The 16,270-nt window shown below is 50.9% G+C and overlaps 1 protein-coding gene and 1 pseudogene across 2 annotated transcripts in view; both read left to right on the top strand.

The window, feature by feature from the left end:
- TLK2 (tousled like kinase 2) overlaps positions 1-16,270 on the top strand; it is a 1,405,344-nt gene that overhangs the window by 276,001 nt on the left and 1,113,073 nt on the right. The window lies entirely within an intron of this gene.
- Positions 5,997-7,363, top strand: LOC147716966 (uncharacterized; annotated as a pseudogene).

Genomic DNA, 16,270 nt, shown 5'->3' with positions numbered 1-16,270 from the left:
GAGGGTGTAATGTTGAAATCGCCCCCCCAGAGAAGCGCGGCATGGCCCAGCGAAGAAATGTGATACCACACTTGTGCAAAGAAGTCTGGGTCATCAGAATTGGGGCCATATAACCCTGCCAGGGTCAAGGGTTGGGCCAGGAGAGTGCCTTGCAGGATGACGAAGCACCCCTCAGGGTACGTAATGACCTGGGATGTGTGCCAGAGGAACCCTCTGCTCATGAGGATGGAAACCCAGCGAGATTAACGAGTAAAAGGAGGAGTGAATTTCACAACAATGTTTCGAGTGAAGCCTAGCGGCAGTAGCGGGTAAGAGATGGGTTTCCTGGAGTTGTCAACCTTGTGGCGGATGAGGTGGGCATGTACTAGGCGGGCCTTCAGATGGTCATTAAGACCGTGGACGTTCCAAGTCCAGAGGTTGGTGGCAGCCATATCACTATGCAATGAAGGTGAATAGCGGATGAGGACAGGTGAGGAGCGGAAACCAGATGTGATTGAGAAGGGATGTGAAGAGCGGAAGACAGTGTAGCAATTAACACGTTACAGAAAGTGTCATAGAACAAAACAAACAGGCCTCGGAGTGGATGCAACGTACCCAATGAATCCCCAACCACCACCAACCCCTCAATCAGGTTGAGAAACCATACCCACCCACCTAGGAAAACCCCAACATGGAAGGGAAAGATCAAAGTCAAAGATGGAGGGAATTATCCCGTGGAGGCATGGCTCTGCTCAGCGAACACCCCTGCCACTGGGACAGGGTGGCCAAGCTGCGTATGATCGCGGACTGTGAGTGAAGACATTAGAAGTCAGTAGGGCTCCGAAAATACCAGGGCATATCCTAGTGACTCAAACAAGAAAACAGGTGGCCCAAAACTGGAGTCAATAGTTACTGCGTGACGGAAAAGGAGAGTGTAGGACTGGCGTAGAAGGGGCAGCGGGAGACTATTTGACAAGGATGAACCTCCAGGCCCACATGCCATGGAACAGGAGAGCGTCCAATGCTGCGGGCGGGGGCAGGTATGACTGTCCGAGTAGAGGGCGCTGCGGTCCGAACAGGCGACGTTGTGCCATGAAGCGCAAGCGACCGGCATCCAGGAGAGAGGGCTTCCATCACTCCTTGTCACTCAGATCGACGGCGGCAGCCGGTTGAGACCTTTAAGGTGTGGAGCGCTGTGGTTTGTCCAGCTGTTTCGCGAAGGCCAGTGCCGCCTTCGGCTCCATGAAGACGTGCACTTGTGAGCCCTGCCTGACTTGTAGCTTTGCCGGGTAAGCCAGGGAGTAGGAGATGTTGTGTTTCTGAAGTATTCGTTTGGCATGGAGGAATTCACGACGGCCAGCCTGCACCGCCATTTTATAATCAGGGTAAAAGGATATAGAGTTCCCCTGTTGATGAATGTCGCCTTTCTCCCTGGCTGCCCGAAGAAATGCATCTCGGTCCCGAAAGTTAAGTAATTTTGCGATGATAGGCAGACCAGGAGCAGACCGGGGCCCCAGAGAACGATGGGCACGCTCTACTATGAAGATGGGGGAAAGTATCTCACCAAATAGGTCCCAGATGAGCTGCTCAACAAAGTCCTCAATTTTGGAAATGTTGGTGGTTTTGGGCACGCCAGTGATGAGGAGGTTGCTTCTGCCTGAGCGCGCCTCCAAATCCTCGTTTTTGTTTGCGGTGACCCCGAGTCACAGTGTCTTCAACATCGGACACCCTCGCCCCCACCTGGGCCTCCATGTGCGAGTCGTGCGAGTCCACCCGTACCCGGACAGTGTCCAAACGGGCAGATAGTTGATCGAGCTTGGTGGCAATGCCAGTGACTGTGGCCTTCACATCTAGCAACAGGCCTCGGAGTCATCCTCTTGGGTGGGGCCTGCTTAGGGCTAGGCCACGGGCTCGCCAGTGTCCGGGGCTGCCCCATCCTGACGAGTTTACCTGCGTTGGTCAAAGGCCAGCTTAGGCTACTTGGGGTCCGCCTTCCCTATGGACAGGCCGCCGCCCGCCACACAAGCCCACCACATGCACCACCTAAGATGTGGAGGTGCAGCACAGGAGGAAGCAGGAGCCAGCAAGAAGAGTTAAGGCCAAGGAGGAGTACCAGAAGGCGTAGCAGGCACAGGCCCGATGGGAAGGCCAAGGCAGGGGAGGTGTAGGGTGAGGCCCCAAACTGACAAGGGGCAGCAATGTCCGATCTGAGTCCAGGACGAACAACTATTTCCAAGGAAGAGGTGGTCCGGTTCTGCAAGGTGGATCATAGCTGGAGGGACACCAGCAGGCGCCTGCAGTGCATTGATTGAAGAGGCCAAGCTGGGCCGGAGGCAGGTGGGAGAGGGAGAGGCGAAACCCAATCGCAGGCCGGTGTGAGTGCGGCCCCAAGAGAGCAGCACAGTTCCAGACCTCTGAGCTGCAGGCGTGTCCTCTAATGAATGGGAGAGCTAGGAAGGCAGGAGGGCGCCGCCACACGCAGCACCAGACAAACAAGGCACCAAAGCAGGACGGCTGGTCCGTGCGGCCAGTATGAGCCAATGTAGAGAGTGCAGGATGATGGGGGTAGACCCCCTCAGTGTGTTGGAGGAAGGAAGGCTGCAACAAGTTGTGAGTCAGGAAGGTCGCCAGAAGAGAGCGCACTGGCAGGCCCGCGGGCGCGGAGGCAAAAAGCAGAGAAGCGCGGGAGACGCACCGCCCACGTTGCGGGCCCCAAAGAAACTGCGGGAGACAGAGTGCTTTTTAAGCGCCAGATGGCGTCAGATAATGGGAGAAGTAGCCTGGGCCTGCATTGTGACGCACGCGCCCCCCCAGTTCCACCGCAAAATACCCCCAGCATCAGCACAACCCACCAGGGAGAAGAGGCAGCAGGTCATCGTCTGCCGGAGGTCCCGGTCTCAGAAGGCTGGCATCTACAGTCCCCCCATCTCTACCAGAGCCCAGCCCAGCGCAGCCGCACACCACCAGGTAGGCCCGGCTGCCATGCCCAGGACTGGAAATGGTGGCATATCTCGGCGCAGCGTTGGCGGTGGGAATCAGCTGGGGGACCGATTGTCGCCCCCAAAGGTAGGGAATCGAGGCAGCGTGAAGCGGAGGGTCATTGAACCCAGGGTCCGCAGGCTCGTGGCGGATTGAACGACTTGGCCGGCAGTGCCCACTCAAGATGTGGCCATCTTACAGCTGGTCAAGCCACGTCCCCCCCCAGGACCCTCTTCTTCGAGGTACAAGCAATTTAAAACTGGCTTCTATTGAGGATTGTTCAATAAATGCATTGCCTTCTGGGGGTGCAGAACTCCCAAGAAGGCGATCTCAGCAGATTCTGCTAAGAAAAGAACCCAAGGGATGCTTTGAGACCCATTTTTAGACTGGGGTATATTCGAACCATCTTAGAATGCAAAATGTCCATGCCTAGTTGATGATGGTTTCTGGTCCTGCTCCAGATGTCTGTAAAACCACCATGGTGGCTTCCAATCATACCAAATGTACTGACCAGGCTTTAAATAAATTTTACATTCAAAGGTGGCATCATTGCATTTGGAAGTATGGCTCCCAAGTTAGTCTAGTTTGGACACTTAAATCTTTCTGGCTGCCACACCATAATGATTGAAACCGACTAGTTAGTCTTTCTTAACTACTCAAGTCAATTGGGGGTTTGAAGTCAATTTTACCTCCCTTCGAAAACCTTCCCTCTCATTGCAAGCATTATATAGCTGATTGGAGAAGTGTGGCTCAATGATGCAGAGGTCTAGCCCGGGACCAGGGTTCAATTCCCCGCCTCAGCGGGTCTTGGGCTCAAAATTCCACAGACCTGATAATTCTCGCTTCGGTGCCTATTCCAATCATGGAGTCCCACTCTGCAACTCTGGGCAATAGCTTGGTTAATCTCAACAACGGCCCCCACAACGCTAAGGATGCCTGGCCTCCACCTTGGGGGTGCCCAGGAGTGGACGCCTCACAGGGAAAGCCTGGATGGGTTCCACAGCGGTATTCGTACAAGCGCCTTGAGACCCTTGCGGGTGAGTAGTGTGCTATACAAGTATCAATTTCTTTTTTTGCTGATTAATTTGGGAAAAGAGTGTGACTAATATCTTAATAAATGAATCCGAGTTAAGTGTCTGCACCACTCGGTAGAAAATCACTTTGATTCATTTTTGTAGCATTTTCCCAAGCTGGACTGTGAAGTACATCCTTTTTTTTTTTTCTTCTTTCCAACACAAATTTTATTATAGTTTCCCCATGAATCGACCTGGGACGATAGGTTACAGAGCATACTTTACAGTAGCAAACTCAAAACATTAACATAAATCAAGCCCAACTAGCCACCCCCCTAATTCCCCCACTCCGGCCCTTACAGCCCCAAAACTATATAGTATCCAGCTTATTGCCCATGTCTCATCACAGATTATAGTAGTTTTCTTCCAAGAAAATGTGAGAGGAAAGAACTTGTCAGCACTATACCCCTGTATTCGGCCCACCTCTGCCATATTTTGAAATGTTTGTGCAGGCATCCATACAGTTATCCAGTATTATAGGTATCTTTCATAGATTCACATGCCTGAATCATTCCCCGTCGTCGGGGTGTAAGTCCCCGGTACATAAAAAGAGTAATGTCATATAGACATATACATAGTAATAGGCCAGAGGCCTCTCATTAGTAACATATCCATGTCCTTTTGTAAAAAGGACCAAACTTTGGCCAAGAGCCAATCGGATATCACCACCCTCTAGAACCTTCCTGGAAGGAGCCCTAGTCCCTCAGATTTTCTACCGCACGTCATGCTAAGGAAGTCTCCTCTGAGCTCTACTCAGTTTTTCTGGTATTCTTTACCTTTTTCAATATTTTTCTCTCCGAAATTGTTCTCTGTGAAGAGTTCTTCAATTGAACATGGCTGACACTCCTAAAAAAGGGCTATTTAGACCCTGTGCCTCTAGTGGAAAAATGAGGCTTCATGTTGATGACAGACATGAGGACTGCCTTTACTGTCTCTAACCTGACCACTCTGCAAAGGATTGCAAGGTCTGCCACACTTTTTCAACCAAAACTCTGAAGGACAGAGCGGGACGCCTGCTGCTCTAGCTCCAGAGACTTAAGGACAAGGACCGGGTTGTCTCTTCAAGGGAGAGTGAGTGTTCCATCAAAAGTACTCATTCATCTCCCAAAAGGCCTAGAACGTCATCCCCAGGACCATCTTTGGAGCCACCTCAAAAGAAGACGCCCAGGTCTTCAGAGGTTCGTTCAAAGGCCTTGGCTGAGAAGGTTTCTCTTCAGGGTACTACCTTCAAAAAGCCTCTCATGACATCTTCAGTGGTGGTTGTAACAACGTCGACAAAAACAATCTCCACCTCAATGGCATTGTCGTTCTTCTCAACGTCGACGACTACTTCAGCCTCGTCATCGACGGGTAGGTCCATTCCATCTGTAATAATAATTTAAAAATCGACGACAAAGCCCCTGTCGACGAGCGCTTCCTCGTCGACTAAACAAAAATCATCATTGACGGCTACAGCCCCATCGACGTCAATGAAACCTTCATCGTCGACGAAATCCTAGTCTGCGGCAGTGAAGCCTCCGTCGACAGTTCTATGGTTGACGAAGCAGTCGACGTCGACACCAGCGTCGACGAGAACGAAGCCGTCGACAGGACCATCGACTACAGCGTCGACGAACAAACTACCGTCAACGACGCTGCCGTCGACAGTTCCATCGTCGACGAGGACGCCACCGTTGACGCTTGCTATAACCGTCGACGTTCCCCCATCGACGAACTTGCCCTCGACGGGCACGCCGAAGACAGGATCACCTTCATTGAAGTACTCGTACACACACTTCAGGATGACTACGCGTACTTTGACGCCAGAATTGACGTCACCAAGTAGAGTCCAGCCACTGCCACCGGCTTATTTGTTGGACACGGAGGATTCTGAGGATGGCTCACTGTTTGACAGCTACCAACCCTTCAGAACTTAATATTAAAATCCATTAAAGTTCTGAGTGTGAAGACTTCTATCAGGAAGGAATGGATTTCCAGGATGAAGATCACTCTACTCCTCCTCCACCTTCACAACCTATGGTGTGTCTTCAAGCGTCCATAGTGACGGACTTACAATTTCTCATTGCGGATTATAAGCAGCGGTTTCCTTCCAATCTGCCTCATCATGTACAGCCGCAACCACAACTTGTGACACATAATCCTCCACCTCGCCCTAGGCCGCCTCCACTGGTCATTCAACCGGATTCTGCTTATTTGGCTCCTTTACAGTCGTCTGATGACGAACAGGAAGGAGGAGCACAAGACGATGAGGAACAGCAAGAAGGAGAACTGCAGGAAGACGAATGGAATGAATACGTTATTCCAGATCCGTCTTCCCCTGACCAAGCACAGGCAGACTCGCCTCCGGAAGACATTGGAGGGTTCCATAACATCTTGGAAAGGGCTGCTTCAAGATTCAAGATCCAAATGACCACGCAACCTCAGGATTGCTTCCTGTATGACTTTAAAGAGCCATTTCAAAAAGCTGTGAGATCCATTCCCATTATGGAGTATATTTGGGATCAGGGAGTGAAAATAATGAAGAATCCTTCGTCTTTGCCTCCAATCCTACCTAGGCTTGACAAAAAGTATAAGGCTCCTGACACAGCTCCTGCATGCCTTACAGGTCACACAAAACCGGACTCTGTCATTACCCAGGCTGCGCAGCGTAAATCGAATAATCCATCAGAGGCGTTGACTGCGCCTCCAGATAAGGAGGGTTGTAAACTGGATAATACTGGCAAAAGGTTTTCCTCCATGTCGGCCCTCACTTTCCGAGCGCCTAACTCCTTGGCTCTGTTAGGGCGCTACAACCGCCAAATGTGGGCGGATATGTTCCATATTTAGGTACTATCCCAGAAGATCAAAAAGAGGAAGCAAAAAAGATTCTCCTTGAGGGCGAACGTTCCGCCTCGTAGATGATCGACGTGGCGATGGATATCGCCTCCACAGGATTCAGACAATTAGCAGGGGCTGCGGTCCTAAGGCGCCCAGGATGGCTTAAGGCCACATCTTTCCGACCAGAAGGTCAGGCCAAAATATTGGAAATGCCGTTTGATGGCCATCTACTGTTTGAAAAAGATATCGACGAGATGCTGCAAGGTATCAAAAAGGATACTGATACCGCGAAAGCCCTAGGTACTCTCCAGTTAAGAAACACTTCCTTTCGGGGCTCCAGAGGAAGGGGACAACCTTCAAGAGGTAGTTATCAGGGGTACAAATCATCGTACAGCTCAAACCAGCAGTACAAACCCCAGTACCAACAAAGGCAGCAGCAACAAAATCAGCCATCATACAACAAATCTTCCTTTCGTGGACGAGGAGGGAAGAAAGAAACAGCCAGAAGGCAATGACCTCTTTCTACCGCAGGCCTCCATTTCTTCTCCACCTTACGCAGTTGGAGGAAAAATCTCATCTTTCCTCCACAATTGGCAGCAAATTACAAAGGATCGCTGGGTCCTTCAGCTAGTCCAGTTTGTTCATTCATTGGAGTTTGTGGAAACTCCTCCTTCGAATCCTCCACGTCCAATGACTCACAAGAATCTACATCTCCTACAAAAGGAAATCTCTATAATGCTCCACAAAAGAGCTATAGAAAAGGTACCCCTGGATCAGAAAGGCAAAGGATTCTATTCCCGATTCTTCCTAATACGGAAAAAGGAGAAAAAATGGAGACCTATATTGGACTTACGAGACCTCAAGGGATACCTCAAGAAAGTCGTTCCGTATGGTGTCCATCCAGGAGGTGCTACAGCTCCTCGATTCAAAAGACTTCATGGTGTCTTTAGACCTACAAGATGCCTATTTCCACATACCGATCCACAGACAATTCCTCAGGTTTGTGGTGGCGGGCAGACGCTGCCTTTCGGACTGAAATCGGCTCCGGTGGCAGCATATCTTCGCCAACACCATCGCCAAGTCTTCCCATACTTGGACGACTGGCTCTTCAAGGTGCCTACTTTCGCAGGCGTGAGCAGGTCCTAAGACGCCTGTCTACAACTCTTCAAAAACCTGGGACTCACTCTCAACCAAGAAAAGTCTGTACTTGCCTTCCCAACTACTCCCTTTCTTGGGAGCTGTCCTGGATACGGATCAGCAAAAAGCTTTTCAGTCACAGGAACGTCTGCTCATACTCCGGTCTCTGGCAGCCCGGATTCAGGCCAAGAAGACCATCACGATGCGCCTGTACAAGTCATTGTTGGGGATGATGTCCTCCAACATCCTGCTGATCCCACACTGCCGCCTTCGTATGAGGCCGCTGCAGGAGGCACTATCCACTCAGTGGATCCAGTGTACAGGATCCTTCGATCTAATCCAGATCACTCCATCCATGGTGCAGGCCCTAGACTGGTGGCTTCAACCTCAAAATCTGGACCAGGGCCTTCCTTTCCTACTACCAATCTCACCACATGGGATCACCACGGATGCTTCATTGGAGGGAGGGGGTGAGTTTCTGCAGGAACTCCAGATCAACGGGCTATGGTCTCGGACAGAGAAACAGCTGCACATCAACATTCTCGAACTGAGGGCTGTCTACCTGGCACTAAAAGCATTCCTGCCCCGGATCAAGGATTCCCCATTGCTTGTGAGAACGGACAACACCACCACAATGCACTATCTGAACAAACAAGGGGGAACTCGATCTCTGACGCTATCGCTAAAATCTCAACGTATTTGGGAGTGGCTACTTCAGAACAGAACAACATTTCTTTACGGGCATAGTATGTCCCAGGGGCAGACAATACCATGGCGGACTCTCTAAGCAGGCAACGCTCCATCTGCCACGAGTGGGAGCTGGATCAACATCTTCTCAACACAGTATTCTCCCTTTGGGGCAAGCCTCGCCTGGATCTGTTTACGACACAACTCAACGCAAAATGCCAATACTACGCAAGCTGGCATCCCGAGAGGGGTCTCTCGGGAATGCATTTTCCATCGCATGGTGCAATGTCTTTGCTTACGCATTTCCTCCATTTCCCCTGATTCCCAGGGTTCTCAGGAAAATGAAGGCGGAGCATTGCACCCTAATCCTGATAGCCCCGGCGTGGCCACGCCAACACTGGTTTACAGAACTTCACCTCCGGTCGCTGGAACCGCCAATTCCATTCAGGCCAAGCCCGACTCACCTGACAATGAACCACGGGTAAGTCCAACATCCGGATCCATAATCTCTCAAATTATCGGCTTGGCTCCTGAGTACAGAGAGTTCGAGAACGTAGACATTCCTCATGAATGCAGGGTAGTTTTGGCCCGGGCCCGGGCCGACAGTAGCAACAAAACGTATTCCCTGAAGTGGAAAAGATTCTGTATATGGTGTAAGACAAACAGGATACACCCATTTGAGACTTCGCCGGCACAGATTATCTGCTTCAGTTGGCTAACTCGGGGTTGGCCCACGCCTCAATAAAAGTTTACCTGGCGGCTATATCTCTGTATAGACGTTCTTCGTTTGGGGTTTCTTTCTGGTCCAATAGACTGATCAAGCAGTTTCTGAAAGGATTGTTCAGGACTCCAGTGAGGGATTTGCCGCCTACCTGGCAGCTCAACATCGTACTGGCTCAGTTAATGAAACATCCCTTCGAGCCAATACACAAAGCCGACATCAAATATCTGTCATGGAAAGCAGCTCTCTTACTAGCGCTCACATCAGCAAGGAGAGTGAGTGAGCTACAAGCCTTCTCCATTCAAGACTCTTTCTTACAGTTCAAACAGGACAGAGTTATCTTAAGAACTAATCCTAAATTCATACCAAAGGTACCATCCAACTTTCATCTGAATGAACCTATAGTTCTGCGGTACTTCTTCCCGAATCCAAGCACCGCAGCAGAAAGGTCTCTCCATTCCTTAGACCTAAAGAGATGTCTGAAGTTCTACACCCATAGAACAGAACAATTTCGGAAATCCAACCAACTATTTATTGCCTTTAGCAGGCCCAGGTAAGGTCTTCCATTAACGAAGCAGTCCATCTCAAGGTGGATATCGGCAGCCATTACTTTCTGCCACCAGCAGGCAGGACATCCTCTGCATTCAAAAGTCCGGGCCCACTCCACTAGAGCGGTCACCACCTCTATGGCGCTCTTCGCTGGAGTACCCATCATTGACCTATGCAGAGCGGCGACATGGAAGACACCTCACATGTTCACCAAGCACTACTGCTTGGATGCAGAACTGATGAAGGATGCAGCAGTGGGTCAAGCGGTACTCCGCCATCTATTTCACTAGAGGTGAGCCTTCTTCCTTTCATCCCTCCATCCTATTTCCTTCTTGCACATTTCTCTGTGTAAAGTATTTTTATTACTTACTGTATTTCACGATTGGTATCCTATTATCAAGTGATTTTACAAGTTGTTCTATACGAAATGTGCTGCTTATTGCTTGCTACTCTGATTCAGGCATGTGAATCTATGAAAGATACCTATAATACCGGATAAGAAATGCTTTACTTACCTGTAACTGCAGTTATCCAGTATTGGTATCTTTCATAGATTCACATGCAACCCACCCGCCTCCCCTGGAAGGGCTCACCTTTGTTCTCTCAGTAGGTTCTACTTAGCACTGTGCTTACGAAAATCTGAGGAACTAGGGCTCCTTCCAGGAAGGTTCTAGAGGGTGGTGATTTCTGATTGGCTCTTGGCCAAAGTTTGGTCCTTTTTACAAAAGGACATGGATATGTTACTAATGAGAGGCCTCTGGCCTATTACTATGTATATGTCTATATGACATTACTATTTTTATGTACCGGGGACTTACACCCCGACGACGGGGAATGATTCAGGCATGTAAATCTATGAAAGATGCCAATACTGGATAACTGCAGTTACAGGTTAGTAACGCATTTCTTATCTAGTCTCTGCTTCCACAACTTTATAAAGGTGCTCTATCGGACTTTCATGTCTGAGCTATGTGCCTCCTTGCTATGGTGACGCCCAGGAAAAGGAGTGCTCATGTGAAATTCATATGTTAATTAAACCTAGTCCTGTTCAAATAAAATGTAGCTTAAAAAATGCAATGCAAACCGCTTCTGGGTATATTTCCTACTGTAAAGACACACTATTCCTAATATCTAGGGTGGCATAGATTTATATTTGTGCAGCAAGACCTGTGGGTGTACAAGGCACACCCTAGAGGTTACTTATTAATTAATAAAAAAAGGTTTGCCGATATTATGAAAGGCACACTTCCTATTAGTGTCACTGCAGGCCTTTTGAATTGAAGTCCAAAAAGAGGATGTGATGCTACTGCTGTCTGTATTTTAGTCATATATGGAGTGATGTAAATATACACTGCAGCACACACATATGACATGTAACTTGCACCAACTTGGTTTTAATGATTAGTTAAATAAACCAATTGGATGACACCAATTGTACAGTGCTATATCTGAATGAGACATGTTCGTGATGGATTCCTTACCTTAGAATAATCCCCAGGCGTCAGACTGAATCCGGAAAGTTTTTGCTTAGCAGTACCCCTGCGCTTTGGTAGGTAGGGTTGTGCGGCTCCACGTCCGTCACTGGCGTCGTAAGCGCCGGGATAACGTCACGGAGACTTCTTAAGCGCCACCCATGCACGCCGAAACAGCAGGTCCAGATTGAACACGTACCTCAGTAATTTTTTTGACTACTTTTTGAGACTTTTGTCTCCTTCTCTTGTCTCCTGGTGCACGTAGGGATGCCCGGCTTTAAGTCTTGTGGGTCGTGCTGCTGTAACATGTCGGTGGCGGACCCCCACGATGTCTGCCTCTACTGCCTGGAGACAGACTATGACTCCCCGGACTGTCGACACTATCGAGCCATGGCCCCGAAGACCTTGCGGGTGGTCCTTAAGACCAGCCTCCTTACGGAGGTGCTCCAGACGGCGTCTACGTCGTCTGAGCGGCTGCTCCCTTTCAATGAGGCCCTTACCGAAGTCCTCTTGGGCACTTGGTTGCGGCCTGCCTCGGGTGCACCGGTGGATAAGAACGTCGCTAGGTGTCATCGCCCGGCGCCTGGTGATCCTGCCTTCTTGACCACTCACCCCAGGCCTGAGAGCCTGGTCATTCAGGCCTCGACGTCGCAGAGTGACTTTCCCACGGCTCTACCGGATAAGGACTCTAACCGACGACCATTATGGCAAGAGGTTGTTCTCCTTAGCCAGCTTGGGGTTGCGATCGGTTAACACCGCATGCTTATTGGGCCGTTAATCCCACGCGTGTGGGATTCGGTAGCTAAGGTCTTGCCTCAGTGTTCTGAGGCAGTCCAGGCTGTCCTTTCCCAAGCGATGCGGAAGGCAAGGATGCGGCGAAGTTTGTCATCAGGTGTGGTCTGGACACCGCTGATTCGTTCGGCAGGGCGATTTCCACGACTGTGGCGTTGCGGCGCCATGCCTATCAGGTTCTCGCCTGATGTCCAGAGCTCGCTCATGGACATGCCCTTTGATGGCTCCCGCCTCTTTGGCTACAAGGCTGATCATGCCCTGAAGCGTTTTAAAGACTCGAGGGCCACGGCCAAGTCTTTGGGTCTTTCCACAAAGAACTCTGCCACGCCTGGGTTTCATTCCTTTCATTGCCAGGGCAGAAGCACCCAAGCACGCTCCTCCACAAAGCATGTGCAGAACCAGCCTCATCACGGCCTCAGACGTAGATTCCACATTGGCGGGTCTGGTAACCAGTGAGCGGGTCAGTGCACCTCCACCCCCGCTGCTTCCACCTCAAAGCCTTCCTAATCCGAGCTTCAGGGAGCACCCCACGCTCGTAGGTGTCAGGGTCCGTCGCCTCCTCCACCACTGGCGTGAAATCACATCAAACAAGTGCGTTCTGCAGATAATCTGCCATGGTTACTCGCTCCCCTTTCTGTCCTCCCCTCCAGCCATTCCACCTCGGTACCCCCAACTGTCGGGGGAACATTTGGCTCTTCTCCGCCAGGAATTCACGGCCCTCCTAGCCAAGGGGCCCATTGAGTGCGTTCCCGGTCAGGAATTCAGGAGTGGTTGTTATTCCCACTACTTTCTGGTCCCCAAGAAGGACAAGGGGGGCCTGCGCCCCATCTTGGACCTCCGGGGACATCAATTGCTTCCTTCGGAAGGAGAAGTTGAAGATGCGAACTCTGTCTCAGGTCCTGGCTGCCCTGGCCCCTGGAGACTGGATGCTAGCTTTGAACTTGCAGGACGCATATTTTCATATCCCCGTCCTGCCAACCCACCGGCGATACCTGCGGTTCACGGTAGGCCACAAGCATTTTCAGCTTGCAGTGCTCCCCTTCGGCCTTACCAGTGCCCCTTGGGTGTTCACGAAGGTGATGGCGGTGGTCGCAGCTCATCTGCGCAGGTTAGGGGTGTCATCTTCCCAACCTCAACGAATGGCTGTTGAAGGCAGGCTCGCCCCAGGCAGTTGTCACCCACCCCCAGACTACGGCCGACCGCCTGCATTCGCTAGGGTTCTCGATCAATGTGCCAAAGTCACACCTGAGTTCCTCTCAGAAGCTCTCTTTCATCGGAGCTGTTCTGGATTCAACTCTGCTTTTCCAGCCTCTATCCCGGGTTTCAGTCAAGCTGACCCTCCGGCTTCTGGGTCTGATGGTCTTCTGCATCCTGCTGGTGACACATGCCAGATGGAAAAGGCGGGCTCTGCAGTGAGACCTGAAGTTACAGTGGGCACAGCATCAGGGTAACCTGTCCGATCACGTCCGCGTCTCGGAGGGCACTGCACGACAGTTGAAGTGGTGGCTCACGAATTGCGATTGGGTCAGTGGCAGATCCCTCTCCCTTCCCAAACCGGAGCACACAGTGGTGACGGATGTGTCCCTCCTGGGATGGGCGCCACATAGGAGAGGCAGAGATCAGAGGCCTCTGGTCTCCGGCGGAGTCCCGGCTCCATATCAACCTTCTGGGGCTGCGGGCGATCTGGCTTGCCCTGAAGGCATTCCTTCCCTCTGTCGGGGAAGTGTGGTGCAGGTGCTCACGGACACCACCACCGCCATGTGGTATTGCAACAAACAGGGCGGGGTGGGTTGTGGACCCTATGGGACCCTATATCAGGAGGCTCGCGCCTCTTGACTTGGCTAGAACATCAAGGCATTACCTTGGTGGTTCAACACCTGGCAGGTTCTATGAACACCAGAGCGGCCGAACTCAGACGCCAGTGAATGGTGGATCACAATTGGCATCTGAACTCTGACGTGGCGCAGGTCTCTATCTGCACTGGGGAGAGCCTTGGTTAGATCTATTCGCCACCGAAGAGAATGAGCAATGCCATCAGTTCTGTGCGTTGGAATTTCCAAGGCTGCGCTCGCTCAGAGACTCTTTTCATCGCGAGTGGAGCTGCAGTCTATTGTCTGCCTTTCCGCCTATACCACTTCTTCCCAGAGTGCTGAAGAAGATCAGGCGCGACCAGGCCCAAGTCAATTTTGTGGCTCCGGACTGGGCTCGAAGAGTATGGTATCCCGAGCTACTCAGTATGAGCATCGATCCCCCGATCCGTCTGCCTCTTCAGGAGGATCTTCTGGCACAGCTACAGGGGATGGTTGTCCACCTGAGCCTGTCTGCCTCCACCTCCATGCGTGGAGATTGAGCAGCGACAGTTGACGCCTTTCGATCTTCCTCCCGAAGTCTGTGATGTCGTTCTGGCAGCCAGGCGTACCTCCACCAAAACGGTGTACGCCTGCAGGTGGAACAGAATTGTGGCGTGGTGCGAAGTGAAGGCTGTGGATCCCCTTTCTGCCTCTCTTTCTGAGGTTCTTCTGTTCCTTCTCTCATTGGCACTGCATGGCTTTGCTTTGGGCACTATCAAACGTTATCTTTCGGCCATTTCCGCCTTCCTACGGCTTCCAAATCAGCCTTCTCTTTTTAAGTCCCTGGTTGTTAACCGTTTTCTTAAAGGTATTACACATACATTTCCACCCGTACCCTTCATAATGCCTCAGTGGGACTTAAATCCTGTCTTGACTTTTCTGATGTGCACTCCTTTTGTGCCCCTTCATAACTGTCCCTTAAGTCTTCTTACTCTCAAGACAGCTTTCCTGCTAGCTATCACCTCTGCCAGGAGAGTGAGTGATCTCCAGGCTCTTTCTTCTAACCCTCCTGTACTTTCAGTTCATCCAGACAAGGTGGTTTTAAGGACTCGTCCTTCTTTTCTGCCAAAGGTTGTCACGCCCTTCCACATCAGGCAGACCATCACTTTGCCCACCTTCTTTCCACATCCTTCAAGGGAAGGGAAGAGGAGAGGCTCCACCGTCTGGACCCGAAATGTGCGCTTGCATTCTATCTGCAGCGTGCACAGCAGTTCCGGGTGGATGATCAGCCTTTTTTTTGTTACGTGGGTGCCAAAAAATGTCGGTCTGCGCACAAACGGACCATCTCCAGGTGGGTCGTTCCGTGCATCAAAGCGTGTTACTCCTTGGCCAAGAAGGAGCCTCCTGTGGGGCTGCGTGCCCATTCGACCAGGGCGGCTGCAGACACTACTGCCTTGGCACACGGCATTCACTTGCAGAATATTTGTCATGCAGCTACATGGGCCTCGCTGCACAAGTTTACCAAGCACCACTGCCTTGACAGTCCGGTCCAGAGAGACGGCTTCTTTGGCCGTTCTGTGCTCCGTGACTTTCTGGTGTAATCCTGTTCGCGGACCCACCTCCAGGGTTGGTATTGCTGGGGTATCTATTCTAAGGTAAGGAATCTATCACTAATGTGTCTCTTTCAGATGCACAAGTCACTACTTGTGTAACGATATATCTGTAAGAGACATTAGTTAGTGATAGATTCCTTACTGCCCCACCCATCCTCCCCGTTCTGTGAACTGATTACTAGAGTTAAGGTCATCCCCTTTTAGGGCTCTAGTTTTATGCACCAATGGTCAGTATCTTGCATGGCTCTGCGTTTCGGCGCGGAAAGTAGTGTACAGAACTGACGTCTGCTCGCATGGGTGGCGCCAAAGTATCTCTGTGACATCATCCCGGTGGGTACGACTCCAGTGATGGACGCGAAGCCGCACAACGTCACCTACAGACGCGCAGGGGTACTGCTAAGCAGAAACTTTCTGGATCCAGTCTGACACCTGGGTATTATTCTAAGGTAAGGAATCGATCACCAACTAATGTCTCTTACAGATATCATTACACAAGTAGTAACTTGTGCGTCAGGGGCAGAGTACCTGCTGTGGTACTGCTTGACTGTGTCACGGTATACTGAGTCCTAATATAGCAAAATCATGGTCCAGAAATGTCAGAAGACAAATGGAAACCACTTATAAAAAGGCAACTTTGCTATAGGTATTACATTTTCTTTCA

This window comes from Lissotriton vulgaris, chromosome 5 (genome assembly GCF_964263255.1).
Source record: "Lissotriton vulgaris chromosome 5, aLisVul1.2, whole genome shotgun sequence".
NCBI lineage: Eukaryota > Metazoa > Chordata > Amphibia > Caudata > Salamandridae > Lissotriton > Lissotriton vulgaris.
Note: the sequence above shows the minus strand (reverse complement) of the source record. Positions and strands in the feature narration are given on the sequence as shown.